Here is a 25,772-nt window from a genome sequence, read left to right as displayed (position 1 = left end):
TGTAAAGCACCTATTTCTATAGATAGAACTAAGTGGTTAGACTATCTGATTTAGGATGGTATATTGTTCAAGGGTAGTCAATTGTGTATTCCAAGGAGTTCCATGAGAGAAAATATGATTAAGGAGAAACACAGTGGAGGGATGGTAGTACATTTTGGTCAAGATAAGACCATTGCCATTCTTAGAGAACATTATTTTTGGCCTCAAATTTCACCGGATGCGAAGAAGTTTGTACAAAGTTGTCAGATTTGTCAAGTGGCCAAGGGATTTAGTCATAATACTGGACTTTATCAACCATTGCATGTTCCATCAAAGCCATGGGAGGACATAAGTATGGATTTTGTTCTTGGATTGCTGAGGACACAAAGGGGTAATGACTCAGTATTTGTGGTGGTTGATAGGTTCTCCAAAATGGCACATTTCATTCCATGCCATAAAACTCATGATATTGTCCATATTGCAAACTTGTTTTTCAGAGAGGTGGTAAAACTACATGGCCTCCCAAAGAGTATAGATTCTGATAGAGACACTAAATTTTTGGGGTATTTTTGGAGAACATTATGGAAGAAGTTGAGAATAGACTTGAAATTTAGTTCCACACATCATCCGTAGACTAACAGCCAGACAAAAGTAGTAAATAGAATCTAGGCAATTTGTTGAGATGTTTAGTTGGGGATAAGCCCAAAGGATGGGATTTGATTCTACCACAAGAGAAATTTTCTTACAATAACTCTATAAATAGGAGTACTGGTAAATCACCATTCCAAATTGTATATGGAAGTAGCCCAAGGACTGCAATAGAATTGAGGAAGATGGAGCAAGGGGAGAGGACAAGTGTTGAAGTAGAAGAGTTTGCTAAACATATCAAGCACCAACATGAGGAGGTCTAGGCACACATTATCAAGATGAACTAATAGTATAAAGTTAGGGCTAATCAAAGGAGAATACATAAGGAGTTCCAAGTAGGGGATCTAGTCATGGTACACTTAATAAAGGAGAGATTTCTAGCCGGTACTTACAACAAGCTAAAGATGAAGAAATTTGGCCCTTGCAAAATTTTGAAGAAACATGACTCAGAAAATACATATGAGGTGGAGTTGCCAGATGGAATTCACATTTCTCCTATGTTCAACATTGCAGACTTGATAGAGTATCATGATGATGGTGTAGATGAGGAGCTGATGTTAGAGCCATGTCCAATTCTTGCTTCTAAGAAGGAGGAGATAGAAAACATTATGGATCATTGTGTGGGTAGGAGTACCAAAAATAGGCAGTATGAAGAGTATTTGGTTAAGTGGAAAGGTCGACTAATCAAGGACTAACTTGGATATTAGCAGCTGAGGTTTCCCATTTGGGATTTCCTCTACCATCCATAAAGTGATAGGGTCACTTTTCAATCTACCCTAGGTGTCTGATGCAGGAGCATCTAGAGGTATAAGGGCAATCTTGTGTTGCCAAAAAAAATGTACTTAGACTTAGTTTTTGTTTCATGTGTTTTCATTTCTGGATACCCATTTGGGTCAAATAAAGGTTCCAACTCTCACAGTACCACTATTAGTGTTCTAGGTTAGAGTATTTGAGCACCTTGGGATACATGTAAATGCTAGAAAAATAGGACCATGTAATTGAGCCATAATTATGGTGGATTAGAGGGTGTAAATTGGAGGGAGGATTCAAATTATAATTTAGAATATTCTAAAAAAAGAATCAGGTCAAAAGGTTGCACGGTTTGAAAGTTATCGCAGTTTTTCAATTTTTGGAGACCTCCTAAGAATGCTTCAAAGTCAAGTTTAGGTCATTGAATGACCTCACATAGGGCTGAAAAATGGGGGATGAACAAATATTATCTATAGGGCTATAGATCACTTTGAGAGGTTTTCAAAAATGTAAACAGTTTGTCAATCAGAGCTACGGTTCAGACGTTATGCCTCCCGAAAGTTTGGTTACCATTTTTGGATTCTTCTAATTTTACGCTGACTTCTAATGTGGCTTTTGGAGCCTTCTATTTGGTTGGTGGATGCCAAATAGCACTTTCTAAAATTTATTCCTAATCCTTAACCCTTTGGAGTCTATTTAAGGACATTTCTGGCATTGTAAAATGTAGTTCAAAGTGGAGTTTGAGAGAAGGTATTGGGAGAAGAAATTATCTCCAGATTTATGCTATTGTAAGCCCATAGGGCATGTTTTGGAGTCTGTTTCTCTACACTAAGTGTACTAGCATATTTTCATGGTTAATAAAATTTTCCCTTTCTTTTTGTGTCCATTCTGTACTTGGGCTCTTGTCCCCATCAGAAATGTTTGCATACCTTTCAAGATCATGAGCTAGTATTTTTGAAATTTTATCAACACTCAATGAGACTTCATTAGAAGTCTGTTCCTCCTAGCTCTGATCATAATCTAGTTGTTCAAAAGAACTTATAGTAGTAGTACTATTAGTATGACAATCTAAAAAGTCAGAATCATGACTACAACATATTACCTCTTCTTTCCACAATACCTCTTCACTAGGTGTATCATTTTCATTTTCATCACAAAAAGAGTTATCCATACTGCTGTTAGAACTTTCTACACTCTCACACATACTATCACATGATTCATTTTTAGTCAAATAACGATCCTCATCTCATCGACAAAAATCATCTAATTTAGTAGATCTAGAATACATATCTCCATAATCACAATACACATTGTCATTATCTATAGATTCACTAGAATCGCTATTACTTTCAACACATTCATATTTTCTATTAGAGGATTCAGTACATAATTCATTGCTACTTAAATCACTCCCAAATTTCTTGAAAAGACCTTCAACATGAAAAATCTTTTGTATTCTCAAATGTGCTATCTAGTTAACTGAATTAGGCATAATGACATCTAGGAAAGTAATAGGCCATGAGGATTCCTTAGGTCTTAAAGACACATGCAATTCTATGAGTGTTGATTTGAACTTTATATAAATATGATTATCTCTGAGACCTTGAAAACTTCCTACCATATTTCTTATGAATATGAAAATTTGATTGTGGAGTTCTTTTTCTTATCTCTACAATATCTTCAACTACACTTTCATAACTTGGTAGAATAACCTTAGATCTGAGATTAGGTTCCATTTTGAAACAAACTCTCTACCTCATTATCCTACTATTGAGAATCTCTTAATAGAGGCAACCATTTCTAACATTTAACTCCAATGGAAAGAAAACATGAAAATTGAAACACTTTCAAGTGTTGATGTTAAACTTTATCTGATAATTTGGTACAGGTGCAAACTTAATTTCATCACACCATTCATCAAAACATATAGATTTGCCACCTCCTTGAAGAGGAAAAATGGAATCACTATTGTGATTCACTTCTTCACATTTAAATTCTTAGAACAACAAATTACATACTTGAAACTTTAAAGCTTATCATGAACTTGTACTTCTTTTTGAAGAACCACTATTAAGAGCTTTAGATCTACCCATATAAACTAAAATTCATCAACTAGGAAAACTAGTCTAGAGATTTAGAGTCACCATTCACAAATGTGAGAAATAAAACATAATTTGTCACTTGACAAATCTAAACAAGACTTTTAGATTATGGAAAAAACACAAATCATCAAACCACTCTTGTAGATTTACAAACTTAAAAAAGAGAACAAATCATGTTCATTCTTGAATATGATTTTAAAAAAGTGCTTTGAAAACAAAATCTGGTTGAACTGATTGATGATGAAGACACCAGTAACAATGCAATTTACGTTTAACTCTCATATCTATTGCTGAAAAATGTATAAAACATTACTGGGAGACATGAATCTAAAAAAAAGGAATGAAAAACACTTCATGGCCTTGCTGCTATAGAAAATTGTTCCTATTGTACTGAATCTTTTTTAAATTCTCAAGGTTTGTCTATATTACAGATGTGGAAAATGAAATTTATACCTAAGATTCCAAGACTTTTCACAGTGAATTTATTCATAGACTCCCCAAAAGAGTCACCATTTTGTTGGTGATTTAAAATGTCATGTTTCAAAATATCCAATGAGAAAAGAATACATCTATGGGCAACTACTTCCCATCTATAACATACTCATTTAGACATTGGGGCCAAATATAAGGCAAAACCCTTCTTCTAATTTAGGCTTTGCAAAACCTAGGAGGGTGTACCTTAGATTCATTTATATTGTACTGGTGTTAAAGCATGCACTTGAATCTAAGAAAGTAGATAATACCCTTAATCTTCTAACACTTATTCAGACAACATAGACATGAAATAGCTAGAATCATGACATATAAACTACATAAGCTAAGTAAGGGTAACACTTTTAAGCTCTTCAACATGAAAGGGAAAAGATTTTGATTAATGTTGTTGAATATCAGCACAACCCAAGGTATGAACAACAAACACATGCAATATCAGAGTTGATGAGTCCCTTATCCATTAGGTATAAGCTAAGTCAAAACATACACATGGATACCCAAGACATACTCATACACTAGTACATTTGAGACCATTTTTCGACCATTATTGGTCAAAATTTTGACCCAATTTTTGACCAAACTTGGACCAACTTCAACCAACCCATTGGTCAGAATTTTTCTAGTCAAAAAACCTCCATAGCCATGGTGCAAGTTCTGCCAGGAATTGGTCAAAATTTTGACCAATGAAGGTAGAAAATTTTGACCAATAAAGGTAGAAATTTTGACCAATGAACGAAAAAAATTCGACCAATAAAGGTAGAAATTTTGATCAATGAAGGTCAAAAATTTTGACCAATGAAGGTAGAAATTTTGACCAATGAAGGTCAAAAATTTTGACCAATGAAGGTAGAAATTTCGACCAATGAAGGTAGAAATTTCTACCAACAGGGGTGTAAATTTTTTTTCAGGCATTCTATAAAACAGTCACATACCTTGCATATGATATGACATTTTGCATGCATCCTGCACTCTCTCATTTGGCTGATGATGGATTACAGAGAGTGATCTGAAATCATGATGCTAAAAAACACACACAATCAAATCCAAAACAAACTTGCATTACAAATGGATTGTGGAAATCTGATATTGTTACTTTTGAATGCATGTCTACTAGGACAAATATATATTTAAATTGTGATTGTCCTAGTAGACATGCATGCAATTTTACCAATATCAGATTTCCACAATCCATTTGTAGTGCAAGTTCATTTTGGATTTGATTGTGTGTTTTTTAACATCATGGTTTTAGATCAGTCTACGCAATCCATCATTAGCTAGATGAGAGAGATTGCAGGATGCATGCAAAATGTTATATCATATGCAAGGCATGTGAACTATTTTATAGAATGCCTAAAAAAAAATAATAGTAACTAATATGAAAAATATATAATTAGTTATATGATTGAGACAAATCATGTACTAGTGACTTGGTCAAAATTTTGACCAGATAAATTTTGACCAATGGGTTGGTCAAATTTGGTCAAAAATTGGGTCAAAAATTTGATCAATGAAGGTCAAAAAATGAACTCGAATGCACTAGTGCAAGTATGCTTGCCAAGTTGACTCTTTGAGTTTGGTCATCAAGTCACCCCACCAAAGTGCCTCATTAAAGTCAATCTTTAGGTTCGCTCATCGAGCTTGCTCACCAAGTTAGCTCGCCATGTCATGTCTCTAAGTGGCCTCGCTAAGTCTGTTGGAATATTCAAATATGGAAAGAGTACTTATGAGAGTGGGGGGTGAATCATAAGTATCACACTGTAGCCAATAAAAATTTTAACTAAAAGTAAATTGCATGCATGTAAATACATCAAATAAACATGAAACTAAACACATGCATCAACAACTCATAACACTGGAATTTGGTAACCCAAAAACCCTCCAGGAATAAGAAGGTAAAATTGGGGTGGGGATCATACCCACAAAAATTACTACAGTAATATTGTTCAACCATTTCTGATGGTTTGCCCTATTAAAGGCCTGCCCTGTTAAAGGCTTTACACTGTATTAATAGTTACTTGGTTAGAGGATTTACAAACACTTAACATGAAGTGTCACCCTGTTAAGGGATTTAATCACCTAAATAAAGGATTTGTGAAGTAGCTATTAAGCTAACCTATCACCATAGGATTTTCATTCTAATACAATTGCTAGAAAGTATTAGGTATAATGAACCTGATAAATTACAATCCTTGATTGCTGAATTTAGGCACCTTTTTCGCTTTCTCTGATCTTGATCCTTTGTGATCTGATAACCTTCGTTTCTAAAAATAAATTTCCCTGTGCAACCTTGTACATCCACTTATATATTTTATAATGAAATTTTGTCTTCCTTATAAAGACATTTGAGGATTTAGGGTTAGGTATGGATCTATGATCCATATTCAATCTTCATTTTTCACCTATTATTTGCACTTCTTCTATTGGTTGCATGCCTTCATCATTTTTCTTATTGGCTGCATGTTGATTGCATAGGAAAAATAAAAGATTTGATCTCATCATTAAATCCTTCGAGATTTACCTTATGTCGGATGTAAAAATTGTTTGCATCATAGTTTGTGCAATTACAAACTCTTATGCTGATATACTGAGTTACTTGGCTCCTGAAGTATTGTTGATACTTGGCACATGTTGTTTCCTGAATAGCTTGGCACCTAAACAAAATGGTATCACTCGGCACCTTATGTTACTTGGCACTTGTTAACACTCGGCACTTGTAATCACTCGGCACTTGTTAACACTCGACACTTGTTAACACTTAGCACTTGTAATCACTCCTAACTCGGCATCTATTGTGGCTCAGAATGCATGGTGTACTCGGCTCCAATGTGGAATATGGTTAAGTGTGTTGGCACTCAAGTGTCAAAAACCATTATGAGGTTAACAATCTCCCCCTTTGACATGAGTGACAAAAACACTTAACTGACCTTTTCTGATTGGTATGTACAGAGTTTAAAGAAAACTTGATTAAAATTTGTAACTCACAATCTTACAATATATACCTCAAAAATTTTGTAACTCCCCCTAAGTTGATTGTGCCTTATCTGTATATCAAGCTCCTCCTTTTCTCCTTTGTCTATTTTCTCCCCCATTAATTCATCTCTGTAGTAACTCCCCCTAATATGTCTATTTTCTCCCCCTTTTTGACACTTATGTCAAAGAATGTTTAAGGGTTAAGACCATATTTAGCCAAAAATGTATTGTTTACCTCCATAATCATTTTGAGAGCTGCACCCCAATTGTTCAAAGCAATTTCCAGTGACTTATGCTGGATGGCAATCTCGGCAGCAAGATGAATAAGTCCATCTGATGTGGAAAGATTTGGGTCTTTCTTGAGAACAATTTCGGCATATACTTGCTCTTTATGGAGTATCTCTAAATGTGGGGTAATGGAGGATTGGAGCTATATTAATTTGGCCTTGATATTAGCGTCATCTGCTGTTAATATAGCTATTTCTTTGTGAGTGTGAAGCGATTGAGCAAAATGCTTCTCACTTTGAGCTGGATCATTTGGTAGTTGCATGCTAGAAATGTTTAAATTTCTTTCCAAGCTCAGTATCTTTTGGCTTGTTTTTTGTGTGAAGTAAGAAAAATCACACAAATTTTTGTACAATGAGAATATATTCTCAAGTACCTTTTTCACTTTGTCAATAAGCTTTGCCAATTCAACTTGTGAAAGTGTGATTTGACTTGATATTTTCTCATTCACTTTCTCTTGAAATTTTATTTCTGACCATTCCATAAGTTTTGCATTTGTTTCTAGGTCTTCATTTTTCACCTAGTCAACAATATCTGTTAGTCACTCCATGATATGCTTTGACTCATCTAGTGATTGCAAACTAAAGGCATCCATAAAGATGTCCTTAATCTCATATAGTGTTTGGTTTTGTTTATACTCCTTCCTGAGTATTTCCTATCTTTTCCTCCTATTTAGTGCTTCTTGCACCTCATTGATTTGATCAATGGTTATTGATTTTGAGTCATAGCTTGGTATGATTATCTCTTCATCTAATTCAGGGTCTCCATAATGAAGTACCTTTCCAACTCTGGTAGTACTAGATGATGGTACATATATTTTCAATAGTTGGTGTGAATGAGTTCCCGAGGTAGGAAAATTTATTAATGTTTGTATTGCCTCCTATTATTTAGGGGTTTTCACTATTTCCTCCTCCTTCTGTCTACCATGATCAATTATTGTAAGCTTGGGAAGTGCACCTTGTGTTTGTGTTGTAGGATCACATGTAATAGTCTGTCCTGTTTTTTCTATTTCTTTTTCTACAGCTGCACTTGGCTTCTGTCTTGCAGCATCAACTATGCTTGTTGGTATTTGAAATTGACTACTAGTAGTTGTAGAGATGATAGAAGGTGGTTCTTGTGGATTCACCTTATCTTTGACTGTACTTTCTACTAGTTTTTGCAATTCATCTATACTGACCAATACTGGATCTGTACATAATATTGCTTGTTGTGTAGATTAGCCAAGAATTCTTTTCAGATCTTCTATAGTTAATGGATTGATATTCTGACTAGAAGTATCAGGAACATCAGTAATAGTTATAGTGTTTTCAGGTGAGATGGATGCTTGAGGAGGGCTAGGGGGTGGCAATTGTGTGTCTTGCACACTCTGATCTGGTTGTTGCTCTTGCTCAGCTGTTGCCATTGTATCCTATTTTTGTGTCTGTTCCTCCTTTCCATCTATCTTTTCTTCTTCCCTCTTCTCTTCTTCTCTTTTCTCTTGTTCTTCTTCTTTCCTTTCTTCTTCTCTTTTCTTTTCTTCATCTTCTTTCCTTTTTCTCCTCTCCTCTATTGGTACAACAACTTCTTCCTTGTATTCTTCTTCAAGAAAGTCTTCAATCCTTTTGTACAAGTTCTTCCATGATTTCATTGTTCTTTGAACAATTTCTTCCATCCTATTTTGGAGTATGAAGAATGCCCTGTATTTAGGTGTAAACCTATTATTATGTCTTTTGACTACATTCTTTACTTGTTCCCTAGTCAAATCCAGCAATACACTTGCTAGGGTTGATTCTCTCATCTCCTTTTCCATTTTTAAGAAAAAATGCCATCTGTCTTCTACAATTTTTGACAGTTCTTTTGGCGATTGACCATCTAGTTCAAGTGGAGTGTACTTGAACTGTGCCATCATTCCATACACTATTTCTTCTATCTTATTTTGTTCTTCTTTTGTAAATTTACTAAAATCAACTTTATTTAAATTACTCAAGTCACCATTTCCAATCTTTTTACATAAGATATCAACTGAAGAATGGTTTACCTTTTCAAATTGGTCTTCTTCATTAGTGTCAGGTTGAGCCACATATCTTCTTCTTTTCCTTAGCTCTTCATGTGTTTCCTTGACCTGTTTCTTCTTTGTAACCTCCTCTTTGGCCTTTTGAGTGGAGGCCCTTGTTGATGCTCATGTAGTTGGCTTTTGAGGTGATGGCGTGGCAACTTTCTTTGATCTGGGCTTGGCTAGAGGCTGTTATGTTTCCTTTCTCTTCTTTGGCTCAACTTCAGTCGATGCTTCCTTGGCTTCTTCTTCCTCTGCACCTTCCTCCTTGTCTTCTCCAAGACCTTTTGTTAATTCCATTGGCCCTTGTTCTTGCTCATCTTCATCATCACTATCATCTTCTTCTTCTTCTGCCTCAGCCTCAATTTCTTTGCCAAATTTCTTCTTACTCTTCTTTAATAATTTGTCTTTCTTCTTCAATGTGGAAAAAGTTTTTAATTCCATGTTTATCTTTGATCTTACCACATCATAAGTTCCAAAATGTGGAGCACTTTTATCTGTTTCTTCTGCTAATAATGCAGTTATTGCTATAGATGTCTCATCAATATTAATTTCATATCTAAATGGCCTTAGCCATCTTACCCTTGGTATCACTGCTTGAATATAGGTAAAATCAATGTCAACTAAGAAAGATATATCATTAGTATATTTTTCTACTAAGGAAGCTGGTATCCTTGATCTTTGCTTCATGGATTTCTTGAAATCCTCAAAATAGCTTGTCATCAAAGCATCAAAATTTTCTCCCATTTGCTCTATATATTCATTGATTTGTGCAATGATGGTTCTGTCATTCCTCCATGCCACTTTGCCAAAAGAAGGAAACTCATTCTAAACATAAAAGAATATGCAAACTAGGATTGCTCCAAATTTGCATTGAGTGCCCTTTGTTCTTCTTATGGCAGCTAAGTTTTCATTGATCTGTTGTAGTTGCAGTTCAACAAGATCATAAGTATGATCATTTTTCACCAATTTGTAGCCCACATCCACTGCAATACATGGTACACTGTTGAGTCTACTGGATTGATAGAATTTATGGGCAATGACTCTAATAGCAAACTCAACTAGAGGATCCTTTATGGTGTGAATTTTCATTCCTCTTTTGTTCTATTGGGCACCAGTATTCTTTTCAATAGCCTCCTTTGATTCACTTCTCAGGGTTTTGTACCAATCTAGGGTTGGGTACCCTGTTACTCTATGTATAATTTCTTTGGTCAATTTGATGGGAATATCTTCTAACCACAAATTTCCACCATGAATTTTGCTTAGTACAAGTCTAATCCATTCTGTTTTGAATACGGTGGGAAAACTTAAAACTCAAGTCAAAGCCTTTCTTTCAACGATTTTGAATTCTTCTTTCAAAACTCCATCTACACACAGTTTCTCATAGGCTTGTCTTATTTCCATGTCTCCTAGAGTACCTATCTTACAATTGTAGCATTTTCTTACGTCTTGAACCATTATAACTTTTTGGGGAATTTGGGAGAGAGCTCCAGCTGGGTCATTTTTGTAGGCAACTTTAGGAATAGGACAAAAATTAGGTTTCTTGACCTCATTTGAAACTAACTAAACTTCTAAAGACTCTTTTACCTTGGTTTTCTTCGAACTTGATGCCATTTATGAAAATTAGGGTTTTTACAATCGAAAGGATACGAAACTACGTAGCTCAGCACAAATGAAAATACCCCAAGATCGATGAAAAACGTGTTGGATGAGGTTGCAATCTGCTTGAAATGTTGGATTCCTGCTATGAAGTTGCTCAGCTCTCTTTCTTCTTCTTTTCTTCTTGATCGCGATGAGTAAAACTGATTGAAATTACAATAATATACCCTATTTCCATCACATTAAATGCTCAACTGCCAACTCGGCTTCTGAAGAAATTTTAACCTAACTCGGCTTCCACTATATTTCCACTTTACTTGGTTTCCATTGGAGTTATCCAACTCGGCATTAGTTATCAGCTCTGTCACTATTAGGAGCTCAACATCTGTTGGAGTTTTAACTCGGTATCCAAAGTCAGCTCGGCAACAACATTTAGTTTTTTGTCTTGACATCTTGTTTCATGTAGATTTATACTTTGCTTATCTTCTTTGTCTTAGGACTGATGTGTGATATAGCTTTGTATATCAGTCCTGTGTACTTCTCATGCTTAGTTTGATGAAGTGTGATCACTTGACCCATTGGGTGAAGTGATCCCTCCACTTGATGTTTTGCACTCATCTTTCTTTTTCCAAGTCTTGTTCATTTGCCCCCTTATCTATTTGACATCAATCTTTTTTTTTTTCCTTTGTTTTCTTTAGTCTTGGGTGCCTTTGATCTTGTAGGATAGTTTCTGCTGATATGACCACTTTTCAAACAACTGAAACATGTAGTTTGATTCAGCCATCTTTTGTAGTTTCCTCTGAAATGTGTTCTTATGCAGCTTTGTGGTATATGACCATATTCTTGGCAATAATGACAACTATACTTGGTGTTGTAATCCCAATGATAATGACTTTCATTCCCTTCTATTTTTGCTGGATGATTTGATGTCCACATAGGTTTTGATATTCACTCAAATGCCCTATATCCATACTTTTTGCAATTATAACAATGTCCATCAAATTTCTGAGTCCTTTTGACATTTGATCTACAATTTTGTGTCATATGTCCTTGCATGTTGCACTTGTGATAGAAATTCTTATTTCTGGGTGTGTTTGATTGATTGAATCTTCTACTCCTACACACATTAGCTGTATGCCCCTTCTTATTACATTAATGACAAGTGGGTTTTGAATTCTTACCTTTATCACTTCTTTGTTCAGCACTCTTTGATGATTCTCCAACTTCAGTGCTATTGTATCCTAATCCTGATGTATCATGGGTAGATTTTGGGGATTTCAGCAACTGTTCAAAATACTTGATGGCTTCCCTTGACTTGTTGAGATTCTCTGCTACCTCTTTTTCTTTGTTCAATTCATTTTGCATTTTCAAAGTAGAGATCTCAATATCTTTCACATTGAGTTCATGATGAAGGTTCATCATTTGGGCAAGTGTATCTATCTGCATGTTTGAGATCCTTGTCAATTCAGTACATTTTTCTTCAAGTCTTTTTGTAAGATTTCTTTTGTCATTTTCCATCATCACTTTATCTTCAACTGCTCTCTTCTTGTGTTCAGTGATTTCACATATCATTATAGCCTGTGACTCATGTTCGATCTTGAGAGATCTTATCTCTTCTACTTTAATTTTTTTTTTCTCCATCAGTTTTTCTATTGCTGCATCAAACTCTTGTGTATGTCCATTAGAAAATATGTTGGTGGTATCAATCTCCTTGTAGTGTATATCATTTTCAGCTATGGCTAGATCCTTCCTTTTTTTTAATGAGTTTTTCAACTTGTTTCTAAATTGCTCCAAGCTATGCAGAGCAAGTTGCACATCTATCACTTGATTTTCAATAATCTTTCCAAGTTTGAAAGCTTCCATCTTTAGATCTTTTCCTCCAAGCTGTTAGGATTTTCCTTGTGAGAACCTGGATTAGCTCTGATACCCATTGTTGGAATATTCAAATATGGAAAGAGTACTTATGAGAGGGGGGGGGGGGAGGTGGGTGAATCATAAGTATCACACTTTAGCCAATAAAACTTTTAACTAAAAGTAAATTGCATGCATGTAAATACATCAAATAAACATGAAACTAAACACATGCATCAACAACTCATAACACTGGAATTTGGTAACTTAGAAACCCTCTAGGAATAAGAAGGTAAAATTGGGGTGGGGATGATACCCACAAAAATTACTGCAGCAATATTGTTCAACCACTTCTGATGGTCTGCCCTGTTAAAGGCTTTACACTGTATTAATAGTGACTTGGTTAGAGGATTTACAAACACTTAACATGAAGTGTCACCCTGTTAAGGGATTTAATCACCTCAATAAAGGATTTGTGAAGTAGCTGTTAAGATAACCTATCACCATAGGATTTTCATTCTAATACAATTGCTAGAAAGTATTAGGTATAATGAACCTGATAAATTACAATCCTTGATTGCTGAATTCAGGCACCTTTTTTGCTTTCTCTGATCTTGATCCTTTGTGTTTTGATAACCTTCACTTTTGAAAATAAATTTCCCTATGCAACCTTTTATATACACTCATATATTTTACAATGAAATTTGGTCTTCCTTATAAAGACATTTGAGGATTTAGGGTTAGGTATGGATCTACGATCCATATTCAATCTTCATTTTTTGCTTATTATTTTCACTTGTTCTATTGGTTGCATGCCTTCATCATTTTTCTTATTGGCTGCATGTTGATTGCATAGGAAAAATAAAAGATTCGATTTCATCATTAAATCCTTCAAGATTTACCTTATGTCGGCTGTAAAAATTGTTTGAATCATAGTTTGTGCAATTACAAACTCTTATTCTGATATACTGAGTTACTCAACTCTTGAAGTATTGTTGATACTCGACACATGTTGTTTCCTGAATAGCTCGGCACCTTATGTTACTTGGCACTTGTTAACACTTGGCACTTGTAATCACTCGGCACTTGTTAAGACTCAGCACTTGTAATCACTCCTAACTCGACATCTATTGTGGCTCAGCATGCATGGTGTACTCAGCTCCAATGTGGAATGTGGTTAAGTGTGTTGGCACTCAAGTGTCAAAAACCATTATGAGCTTAACAAAGTCGGCTTGCCAAATTGCCCCACCAAGTTGCCACTTTAAGCCCACTCACAATGTTAGAATGCCAGGCCAACTCCCCAAGTTAGCTCGCCAAGCTAACAATTGAAGTACACTCACCAAGTTGACTCTCTAAGTTTGCTCACCAAGTCTGACCCCTAGGCCAACTCTCTAGGTCAGCTCACCAAGTCATCCCCACCTAGTCACCTCAACGAGTTGACTCATTAAGTCAGCTCATGAAGTTGACTCACCCAGTGGTTTTACCACCTTGCCCTAGTAAGTGGGCTCACTCAATGTGCTTACAAATTTTCCCTATAGAGTTGCTTCTCTAAGCTTGCTCACCATATAAACTCACTTCGTCGGCATGCCAAGTTGACACTTTAAGTTTTCTCATCAAGTCACCCAACCAAAGTGCCTCATCAGGGTTAGTCTTTAAGTACACTTAGTAGGTCAGCTCTCCAAGTCACTTCGTAAAGTCACCTCACCAAGTGGCCTCAATAAGTTAGCTCACCAACTTGCACCACCAAGTCACCACTTTAAGTCGACTCACCATATCAGCTTGCTAGGCCGACTCCCATAGCCAGCTCGCCAAGCTGACAATTCAAGTATGCTCACCAAATCAACTCTTTAAGTTTGCTCACCAAGTCTGCCCCTAGGTCAACTCTCTAGGTTAGCCCACCAAGTCACCCCCACTGAGTCACCTCAACAAGTTGACTCTTTAAGTCAGCTCACCAAGTCTATTGTTCAAGTACACACACCAGGTTGGCTCGCCAAGCCCACCAAGTCATGTCACCAAGTTGATTGTTCGAGTACACTCACAAAGTTAACTCTTTAAGGTCAACTCGCCAAGCTAGCCCACCAATTCATGTCACCAAGTCACCTCACCAAGTTTGCTCACCCACATGTCCCACCAAGTCCCCAAGCCTACTCCCCAAACTGATAATTCAAGTGCGCTCACCAAGTTGACTCTTTAAGTTTTCTCACCAAGCCCATCCCCTAGGTCAACTCTTTAGGTCAGCTCACCAAGTCACTCCCACCCAGTCACCTCAATGAGTTGACTCTTTCAGTCAGCTCACCAAGTTTACTATTCAAGTATGCATGCCAAGTCGGCTCACCAAGCCAGCCCACCAAGTCATGTTACCAAGTTGATTGTTCGAGTATGCTCACAAAGTTGACTCTTGAAGTTTGCTCATCAAGGTCAGTCTTTAAGTCTACTCACCAAGTCAGCTTGCCAAGTCGTCACACCAAGTTGACTCACCTCTCACGTCACCAAGTGGACTCGCTAAGTTGGCTCACCAACTTTCCCCACCAAGTCGACTATTCAAGTATGCTCACCAAGTTGACTCTTTGAGTTCGGTCATCAAGTTACCCCACCAAAGTGCCTCATCAAGGTCAGTCTTTAGGTCCGCTCATGGAGCTTGCTCACCAAGTCAGCTTGCCATGTCGCATCTCTAAATAGCCTCACTAAGTCGACTCGCCAACTTGCCCCACCAAGTTGCCACTTTAAGCCCACTCACCATGTTAGATTGCCAGGTCGGCTCCCCAAGTTAGCTCCCCAAGATGACAATTGAAGTAAGCTCACCAAGTCGACTGTCTAAGTTTGCTCACCAAGTTTGCTCCCTAGGCCAACTCTCTAGGTCAGCTCACCAAGTCACCCCCACTTGCCCCACCAACTCGCCACTTTAAGTCGACTCGCCATGTTAGCTCACCAGGCCAACTCCCCTAGTCAGCTCGCCAAGCTGACAATTCAAGTATGCTCACGAAGTGGATTCTTTATGTTTGCTCACCAAGTCCACCCCCTAGGTCAGCTCACCAAGTCACCCCCACCTAGTGCTTATTGTGAACAAACCAATCTAGATCATAAGAGAAGTGATTAGAGATTATTATGAAAGGGTGCGATTGAAAAGAGATATAACTCATGTCATTTACAACATGACCAATCATTTCTAATGAAAGCTATAAAAAGGTAGTTCTATCATTCAACTCAGGATGATTGGAAGAACTTATTATATTTGTATCTCACAATGATCACTCTGTAAGAGAGCATATTGCCTTTGGCACCCATTCAGTCCAGGCATATAAAGTCTACCATCAGAAATGGCATCATCTTTGAGTATATTTATATTGTCATATCAGAAAACTTATCACAATATTTAGAGCATAAATATAAAGTTATATTAGAGACGACCTGCATATTTGCAAATTCTTACTTGTATATCAGACACAATGAATAGTACAAGGTATTGAGAATTTCCTCAATCATTGCATGTAATTTCCTGTATATTAGAAATAGAAAATATATATCATCTTGATTGTTATGCAATCATAATTATTTTGATCTGAACCATACTGTATATGGATTTGGAATTAAGAATCATTCAAATATTACTTTAATACAAGAAACTATTTCTATATTTATTGAATTGTGAAGAATTCAAGTAGTATCTCGTAATAAAAAACATAAGGAAATTACAACCACCAAATTATGTAACTGAGAAGTGAGTTTGTAGAGTCTGTAGTTGCTCATTTTACTATAGACAACATTTTCCTAAGAAGCTTTACCCCAGTTAGGAATTGATACTCCAATGACACATACTCACAACCACTAGTTTTCTGTCCACCAAGGTCCCTGCCAATATTCGAAGGTTGCATATGATGGATGAATACTACTAGGATTTTCTCCACAAAAAGAAATTCATGTTGTTATAAAAGTTATTATCTAGTAACATCCTGGCAAATCTTGTGCCTCTAAATTTCTAATGATGTCTGTATATGTCAGATCCCAATTGTGACGGTCGCAGATAACACATTACATATCTTCCTCGAATGTTCTTGACAGGAAGAGATCCCCTATTTTAAAATAAGACAAATCAGAGTCAGTCCATTTAAAAGTTAGATATACAAATATAGGTGGCACACAGTCTATTAGAAACTTAAGCTTCCACTCTACTTACCAAACATGAGGGTCACAGTTGTTGTTCCAGTTATCGCCCATCACCAAAACATAGCCATGAGGCACATGCTGCAAATGGATATAACATGAAATGTAGAGATTTTAGTTAACTTTTTTATTGATTGTGTAATCAATGAATAACAAAAGGATATGTGATGTGTGAAACCTCTATCTTTATGGAACACATTCACACAATCAGCAAGGTTGGATTTTTAATCAGTTCAATGTTTGGTTTGATATGAAATTTCAAAGTTTGGAAGGATTACACTGGTAAGAAGCAGAATTCTGATTTACTTGAGAACATCCACAATCAGAATCAGAACTACAAGGTTTTAGTGATGAATCTTCTGGTCCATCCAAGCTATATGGTGAAAAACTTGTATAGATGTCATAGATAAGAAATAACATCCACTGCAATGTCATGGATGTTTGAGTAAACAATAGTTGATCCTGGCAGTGAGCTCTCCAAGTTGGAGAGAGCAGGTGCCTAGTTTCTATTGAAGTAGGGTGATGCATCATTTATTCTTACATTGCATGGCCTCCCTACCATAGCAAGAAATGTTCTATTTTAAGGTGAACATCCCAAGATCGACAACACTGCTACTATGAACTTTCTAGCTCCAGCATTGTACAGATCCTAGCACGGTTACTGTTAACATTTCCTATATTGAAGAAATAACTAACACCCCAATCAACATTCCTTGTAGCCAAGTAGTAAAGCACATTGCTTATAATACTTGAACCATTCTTTGCCCCAACAACGGTTGTTATTCTAGATGTATATTCCCTAAATACTATACTTGCTTCCACAATGCTCATTTAACAATACCTACACCAATCAGCAGACACCAAAGAACCAAAAAATTCAGAGCCAGATGTTACAAACACATTGCAAAGCTAAGTCTTATATGACAAAGCATTATCTACAAAATTTGTGTTGGGTTTGTTTAATAGAATTTGGAAAAACTTTAGCAAGAATATGATAAGGACTAGACTTTTGCAAGAATGGGACCAGACTTTGGGCTTGCCAATGAAGAATTTGATAACATAGTACTCAATGAAAAATTCCTACAAAATATATTCTTTCAAAAGAAATTTTGACCAGAAAGGCACCTGATAAGCTGAAGGTTCAAGAAAAAATTTTGTAGGAAGATAAGAGTGGAAGACACCACTTTCAAGACATTCAACATGGCCCCCAATATATGTTTCACTCTCAAGTAGATGCCCATTGTAAAACTCTTTTGGTTCAGATTGACGCTTGTTGGAACAAATGATGTTTGCCTTGAATGCCTGCAAAGGTTCATCCATTAATAAAAATCCAACAATAATATCATTAAAACCCTATATTATAATCACCAAAGCACTAATAATCATGTTTAAGCCTCAAAGCACCTTTCAAAAAACCTATGAACAAAAAAGATGAAATCGCTAAAGAAAATAAACATATTTTTCTAGAATGAAAATCCAGGACTTGAAGAAAGAATTTATGCATTATAACACTTAATAAGATCTAGCTTGGATTTAACCAATGTTGTACCAAAATAGTAGGGAACAACCAGGAATGTAATTATTTCAATAGCCATTTCATTTACAAAAAAGCTTTAAAAGTATACATTATTGAATTTCAGTTTTCTAGATGTGTGAATATTCCAAAACCTTGATAGATTTAAGTGACCCTAAATTAGATTGGAACAATTTATAAAAGATTTCAAGCCATTGAAAGATTAGTCACCTAAACTATAAGCAACATTTCACAAAGAGTTCCACTGCCTTTGTGTAAAACTTCATCAAGGGGCATAGGGATTATTGTTGCTAAAGAAAAGATAAAAGGGTGTACATATGTCATGTAAAGGTAATATGTTGCAACTACATCAAATACTAAATAGGAAGCCATTGTCTGCACAAAATAAGTATCAAAAGAACATATCATGGCACTCAGAAATGTAGAACAATGAAACCAGTACACTGACAAATAATTTAAACAAGCAATGTAAATAGCAATGCAATATTATCTTTTACTCCTACTAGTGAAATACAAAATGAGTGAATTTAAATTGGCATCAATATTCAAGTGTATCATTATGGTGTTATGAATGGATACAAGTTTCTTCTTTTCTCTCCCAAGGCCCTTTGAACTCTTTGACTAGTCATCATGTAAATTTTAAAGCAATAACCATCACAAGATTATCCATGATCAAACGGTGAAGGATCCTCAGCATGACATCTAGTATTGAGCAATCATTCCTAGATGAAGGAAAGTACTCGTATTAGAGAATCACAACTATGGATAAATCATCATTCATAACTATTATCACTAGTAGCTAAGATATCAATCTGCATCATACATGGAAGAAGTTGAAGAGCAGTCAATACACATCAACATCATGAGAAGAAGTGATTTGGTTAATGAACCAATTACTAAATCAATATGGAGTGCTACTTCTGCTGTCTTAATTACCTTAGACTAGGTAGATTCAGTTCAATCTCAACTTTTTTTTTAAAAGCAATAATATCATTTCAAAAAAATGCTACTCGAGCTCAATGCATTAAATTTTTGGGCAGTTGTGACCTGAGCTTGTGCTTGGATCCTTAAAGAGTTCAAAATAGTTGAAGAAACCATTTCCAGTGAATATAAATATTCAAGTTTTTAATCACAAGGGTCTTTTGATATCCCATGTAGATACTTTATCCTTCACTGCATGCTGCTAATAGAGTCAAAAACTGACAAATGCAACCATTCTCATACTGATCCCACCAATTTTTTGCTGGAAGACTACCATTTCAACCAAAGTTTCTTGTCAAGCTCACCACATCACAAAATCATCCTTCAAAAGGAAATGTGAGCATGAAATTGGTACTACAGAATGTTTGTTAAAAGAAAAATATTTGACCTGGACGGATAAGATAGGTTGGTTAATATGGCCAAGATCAGATATCACCAAATCAACTAATAAGACTATACTAAAATTAAGAATCTTAGGGAAAAAACATAACCTTGTAATCTCTTCTTTTAACATTGAAACCAAGAGGCTTTTCATGCTCCTCCATTTTTGTGATGATCTCAGTAGCTGGATACTTGGATGTGAAGTGTACAACCTATTTAACACTGTGCACAATACACATCAAAATCACTCATGTTTGAGACCTAAAAGACTTAGTAGCTTAAAATATTCAAGAAAGAAAGAACAGTTCTATGTGGGTATGGTACAGGTTATATTTCTTAATAGATTGGGTTGTATTTCTATAGTGATTTTTAGCATTTACTTCAATAATACTAGGCCAAAAGCAAAATGACTCAGCCTTAAATAAAAAATTAAATTAACATTTTTCAAAATAGAGAAATTTTATGCTATGAATAAAATAATGTTGATGAATAAGTGAAATATTTTGGTAAATTCTATGCGTTGTAGTTTTCCTTTTGTTGGTAAGTCTATGTTTTAATTCTATTGTTCAAGTGGTTTGTTCCAATATATATTAAATGTGATCGGAAAGATAAACTTTAACTTTATCATAATGTGTTATACTTGTTCTTTTTAGAAAGTGCAGTCAAAATCCTACGCAATGGTATATTGTTTAGTATTTATTAATTTAATATATACCAAAGGTCATATTTTTGTGTAGATTACTAAAATTTTCAAGGAGCTTGAACAAGCAACATTTGCTCTTGAACCCACAGAAAAGGAAATCAATAGGGATCTTATAACATTGTTGCAGTAGGACAAGGATGTCAGTGGTCTAAATCATATATCAGAACTAGAAGCTTTCCATCAAGAAACTACAAGGTTGGGAATAGTATCTCCTAAAACAATTTCAATGGAGAAGAGAAGTTTGAGGAAGCAACTTGATAAATCTCGTTGTGAGGATGACAAGAGAAAAGAATCAATTATTTTATACCTCCTACACATCCTGAGAAAATACAACAAGATTTTCACAAATGAATGTATGGATGATGCTGATTCTCAGTACTCCGATCCATGTTCTCCTACAGTCAGTAGTTCTTTGGATGAAGCTCATGTTAATAGAAGGAGGAGGGGCTAGGATGATTCTAAAATCCAGTCACTCAAATTGGGTTCCAAGGAAACTCTTAGAAGTTCCATGGGAATGTTGCCAGCAGTTCCTGAAGAATTTAGATGTCCAATTTCCTTATAGTTAATGTCAGATCCTGTGATCATTTTCTCTGGTCAAACATATGAAAGAGTATGCATAGAGAAATGGTTCAGTGAGGGTAATGATACATGCCCAAAAACATAGCAAAAATTATCCTAACTACTGTGTGAAGGGATTAATTGGGAGTTGGTGTGAGAAAAATGGTATCAGAGTTCCAGAACCACCTCCCCCAACTTCTTTTCCTCTGATATACTGGAGATAGGAGTGGTCAGATTCCAAGAAAAGTGTTGTTGATGGTTGGTTGAAAAGAGTCAAGGTGGGATCATTAGACGATGACCAAGTTGCAAATTTTGGTGGGGAGATGTTGGTGCTTTATCAACTCCCACTTTAGAACATAACATCTCCTTTGAGTCCACAATTTTATCTATACAAGGAAAATTGATACAAATCAGTGGTATAGACCCTTCTTTGACTTACAATATGGTGGACACTCAAAATCTAGAAAAGAAGAGTACTGAAAAGTATGAAAGGTTGCTTGCAAACCTTAATTCATCAAGTTTAGGAGTACAGTGTGCAGCTGCACATGAAGTTGCATTATTATGTAAGGATGATGGTTCTTGCTCTTATATGGGTGCCAACCATTTTATTTCTTCTCTTGTGAATTTTTTGCAGTCTTCTATAGATGCACTAGATACAAAGGCTCAAGAAGTAGGGGCATTGGCACTTCTCAAAATAACTTGGAACAATAATAGGTAGACAATTTTAATCTGAAATGTTTAAACAGTTTTTGGCATTTCATTCAACCATCTTTAGCAATCAATTATTTAAATGTATTTATGTAATATCTATGAAAAATTTCTTACAGTGTTCTTGAAATTTTTATTTTTTAGGAACAAGGCATCAATTCTATCTTCAGGTGTAGTACCATTGTTATTGAATCTTCTCAATTCGAAAGTAGTTGAAGTAGCATTGGCAGTTTTACTAGCGCTATCTAGTTGGGATGACAATAAGGCAAGCATTGGTTCCTTGGGAGCTATTCCTTGCCTAATTAAAATACTAAGCTCAAACTCCTACCAATGTAGACAAGATGCTCTAAACTCGTTATATCATTTATCCACAAATGCTGAAAATTAGTCTAGAATGGTGTCAGTAGATGTCGTTTCCAAGATTGTTCATCTCTTCACTGTCTGTGAAGTTGATTTTATAGAAATTTGCATTAGCATCTTATATAATCTAGCTACCATTGAAGATGGAAGAATAGTGATTTCCAATACTGATGGTTGCATCGTGACTATAGCAGAGCTACTTGATACAGGCACCCCTAAGGAATAAGAACAATCGGTGGCTATACTCTTGTTGCTATGCACCAAGAGCTTTGACCATTGTCAGCTAGTTTTAAGAGATATACTTTGAAATGATGTACTTTGAAATCAACAAATGCCCTCTTATATTATTCAAACATTATTTTGTAGACTTGTAGGCAAATATCAACATGAGGCCAGAGTTGTAGATTTGAATATTGATTATTAGATAGGTTCAAGAGATACTAACCAGTGTCAGATGCCAAATAGATGATCACCATAGAAACATCCCATTTTTCTCCTTCTTTATAAAGATGTTGGTTTTTCTAAAGATCACCTAGGAATTCCTTGGGTGAAAGTATGTCCATTCTAGGAATACCTTCAATTGGACCAGATGCAATACTATTTACACATATTCCATAATGCACAATAATTAATAAAGACTATAATGCACAATAATTAATAAATATTGTACAGATTATGACAAAACTTAATAAATTTCTTGTGCTACTCTTTGTTTGAAGGAATTACATCTAGGGTTTATAGCCACTTTATAAGTTACCATCATACAAAGGACTTAAATTTGATCCTCCATGGCATGGATCAGAAGGCACATTCCAATTAACCAAGAAGATTATGTCTACAATATTGTCATGTCCCATGAGAAAGAAGACGATGGAAATTGTGGGCAGAACAAGTAAATAGAAATCACCCTCAAAAAAGAAATCATTGAGTTCCAAAGGAAGCTTAAAGATCGATACAGTTTAGCATTACCAAATGAACTTCAGGATAAAATCTTAAAAGAAAATAGTTAAACTAGACCTTGTGTATAGAAAGAAAAGAAAATTATATTAATGTCCACAAGGGACTAGAGATAGAAAAAGTTAAAAAAAAGTTGTAGGAAGATGAAAAGAAGAATTGTCTGAATTCTGAACTTTGAAGGTGTATTTATTATTGAAGTAATATGTTAAAACTTAAGACACATAAATCATTGATAAGTAGGAGATATTTTCCACATCAAGTCAAATTCTGATATTTCTATCAAGATTCAACAGTGTAGTTTTTGAGGCAAAATCATTGAACCATGATTCATGCATAGTAGTTCACACAGACTCATTTCTCATGAGAGTGAATGAACACTTTGCATTCATTGCATCGAGGGAGTGCTCACAAAGATGAAGCACCATGACTTGCTCAAAGGCTCAGCCATTCCAGTACTACTCCAGCTCAAGAAGGCTTAACTATGGAGTTTCCTCCATGGTTTAAACCACTCTACTTGGAATCCCATTTGCAAAACCTACAACAAGTGTTGTGCCTTATGAACCATTCATTAGAAAGCCCCTTGAGCTCATCAATAGATAAGCCTAAGATATTTTCCACAGCAAGCCAAATTGTGATATTGCTATCACGATTCAACTGTACATTTTTTGAGTCAAACCCATTGACCCATGAATATAATATATAACCCAAGAAAGAGGGTGAAATTGTAAATGTAATGGATTATACATCCTTTCCTCCTACTACCAGATGACTAAAGGTGCTTGTGTGCTAATTGTAACCCCTTTTCTTGTAGTTATTTGCAAAATATATGTGGAAAAATGAAATTTCTGAAATGAAAACTCATAGTAATACAATCAAATTTCTAAATGAAATGTAACCATTAATACTGGTAGAAGCCTTCAATTACTTGACACAAATATATAATTGGATTGTCGTTGAATTAAATCCTACATTGGTCAAAATTAAATAACAAGGATAACATATAGAGCATCACATGTCCCAAAATGCTTTGTCAATAGGACAAGTGGCTAGACAGTGAAAATCTCAGCATGGGAGGATTATACCATTCACTACTCCCCTACGAAAAAAATGTCAAAAAGTCTTTAAATGACTATTTGCCATGTAGGTCCCTTTGTCCTTAATATCAACATACATGAGGAAGATATGTCTTAGTTCAATGACTAGTTGTGGAGGTTGCATTAAGATGCTTTAAAAACACACAAGTAAAATAACCTCAGCAAATGTGAAAGTCCAGAATCAATGAATGCATGGGCTTATTTCAAACAATATACTTGACAACTTAGACACATAAGAAATCAAAAGCATAGTCATCCACTTTAAAGAAGTCTTGAATGCCCCTCCATTTGACCTGACTAAAGCCCAAATAAAATTTAGATTAATGTGATTCCTATGCAAAATCCAAGCTACAAGTACAAGTTGCCTACCTTAGAGACAACCTCATCAATATTTGCAAGATGACTATTGTAGGACTTGCAGACATAAATGCGCCCCTTTAGCTGTACCAAAAATAGCCTCCCCATGTTACTGACTACCAGTAATATCAGCCCTTAATATCAGATTCAAAACTTCTCACTGGCAAGATTTCAAGTATTGCATGACCCCAATTAATTTTCCACAACAAAAATTGAATTCCAATTAAATTAGATAAACTGATTGATCAAATAAGATACCGTTGCAATTGCATACATCTTGCCCATGGTTCAAAACACAATAAAACTAAGAATATCAGTTCAAGTGCTCATTAAGTGGCAATAAATGCCCTAATTCATCTACCACTTAGAAGAGATCCCCACTGCTATTTCAAGATCAAAAAGAGGTCTTTGAAGCAATTTAATAGCACAAAAGTGATTTCAAAAACATTCTAATGAAGACCAAAATTCTACCAAAAGCAGTGATAAAATAAGTGATAAAATTCTACCGTTTATGGAAATATCATTTGAAATGTTATAACCAAAGAAAGCCTTGCATGAAAGAAGTTTATCAAGAAATCTGAGAGAGCTAGGAATTGTTCAAGGTATTAAATGTTGGTGGAAAAGGTGGAAGTTTTCTACATCAGCTTCAGAATTCCAATTGGTCATTTAAGATGGCATCTCAGTGGCCTTAATCGATATCATGGTGAGGCTACTGACAAAGTTTGAGTGGGATTTGAAGACAGATGTTGGTCTAGAGGATATGATGAAAGCTTATAAAGAAATACAAGATCTGTTAGAATTTGTGGAATTCCCTGAGAACATAGCCATTCAACTAATGGATATGTTTGGTTCATGTAACTTTGAAGCTTTTGAGATGATTTTGGAAGTGACAAGCACATGAGATGGTTAGAAAAGAAAATTGAGCAGCATGCAAGAGGAGATGCTCAATGGACTACAATGAGTCAACACCTTTTTTATTTCCTCAAGGAAGAGAAAGAAGAATTAGAGAAGGAGATGAAAAACTCAGAGTGTAAAATTGGAGATAATGTTTCCTATGTGACACTTTCAGGATTCATTCTCGTATTCATTTGGCCATTCATCTTGATTCTGGAAATGTGGAAATGCCTAGATGAATGGTTGCACAAATGGGAGCAAAATGGGAGCCTATGAATGAATTGCAAGAGCCTCCAAATGAGTCGTAGGAGCCTTAGAATGAATCACAGGATCTTGTGAATGAATCGCAAGACCTGTGATTGAATTGTTGACCGGT

General features: G+C 35.5%; 1 pseudogene; it reads left to right on the top strand.

Annotated features, from left to right (window-relative positions):
• The window catches only part of LOC149561051 (U-box domain-containing protein 45-like), a 101,054-nt pseudogene extending 78,653 nt beyond the window's left edge, over positions 1-22,401 (top strand).
• The last annotated feature ends 3,371 nt before the right edge of the window (positions 22,402-25,772 follow it).

This window comes from Cupressus sempervirens, chromosome 4 (genome assembly GCF_028749045.1).
Source record: "Cupressus sempervirens isolate cs-2001-9-10 chromosome 4, ASM2874904v1, whole genome shotgun sequence".
Classification (NCBI taxonomy): Eukaryota; Viridiplantae; Streptophyta; class Pinopsida; order Cupressales; family Cupressaceae; genus Cupressus; species Cupressus sempervirens.
This window is presented reverse-complemented; position numbering and strand designations above follow the sequence as displayed.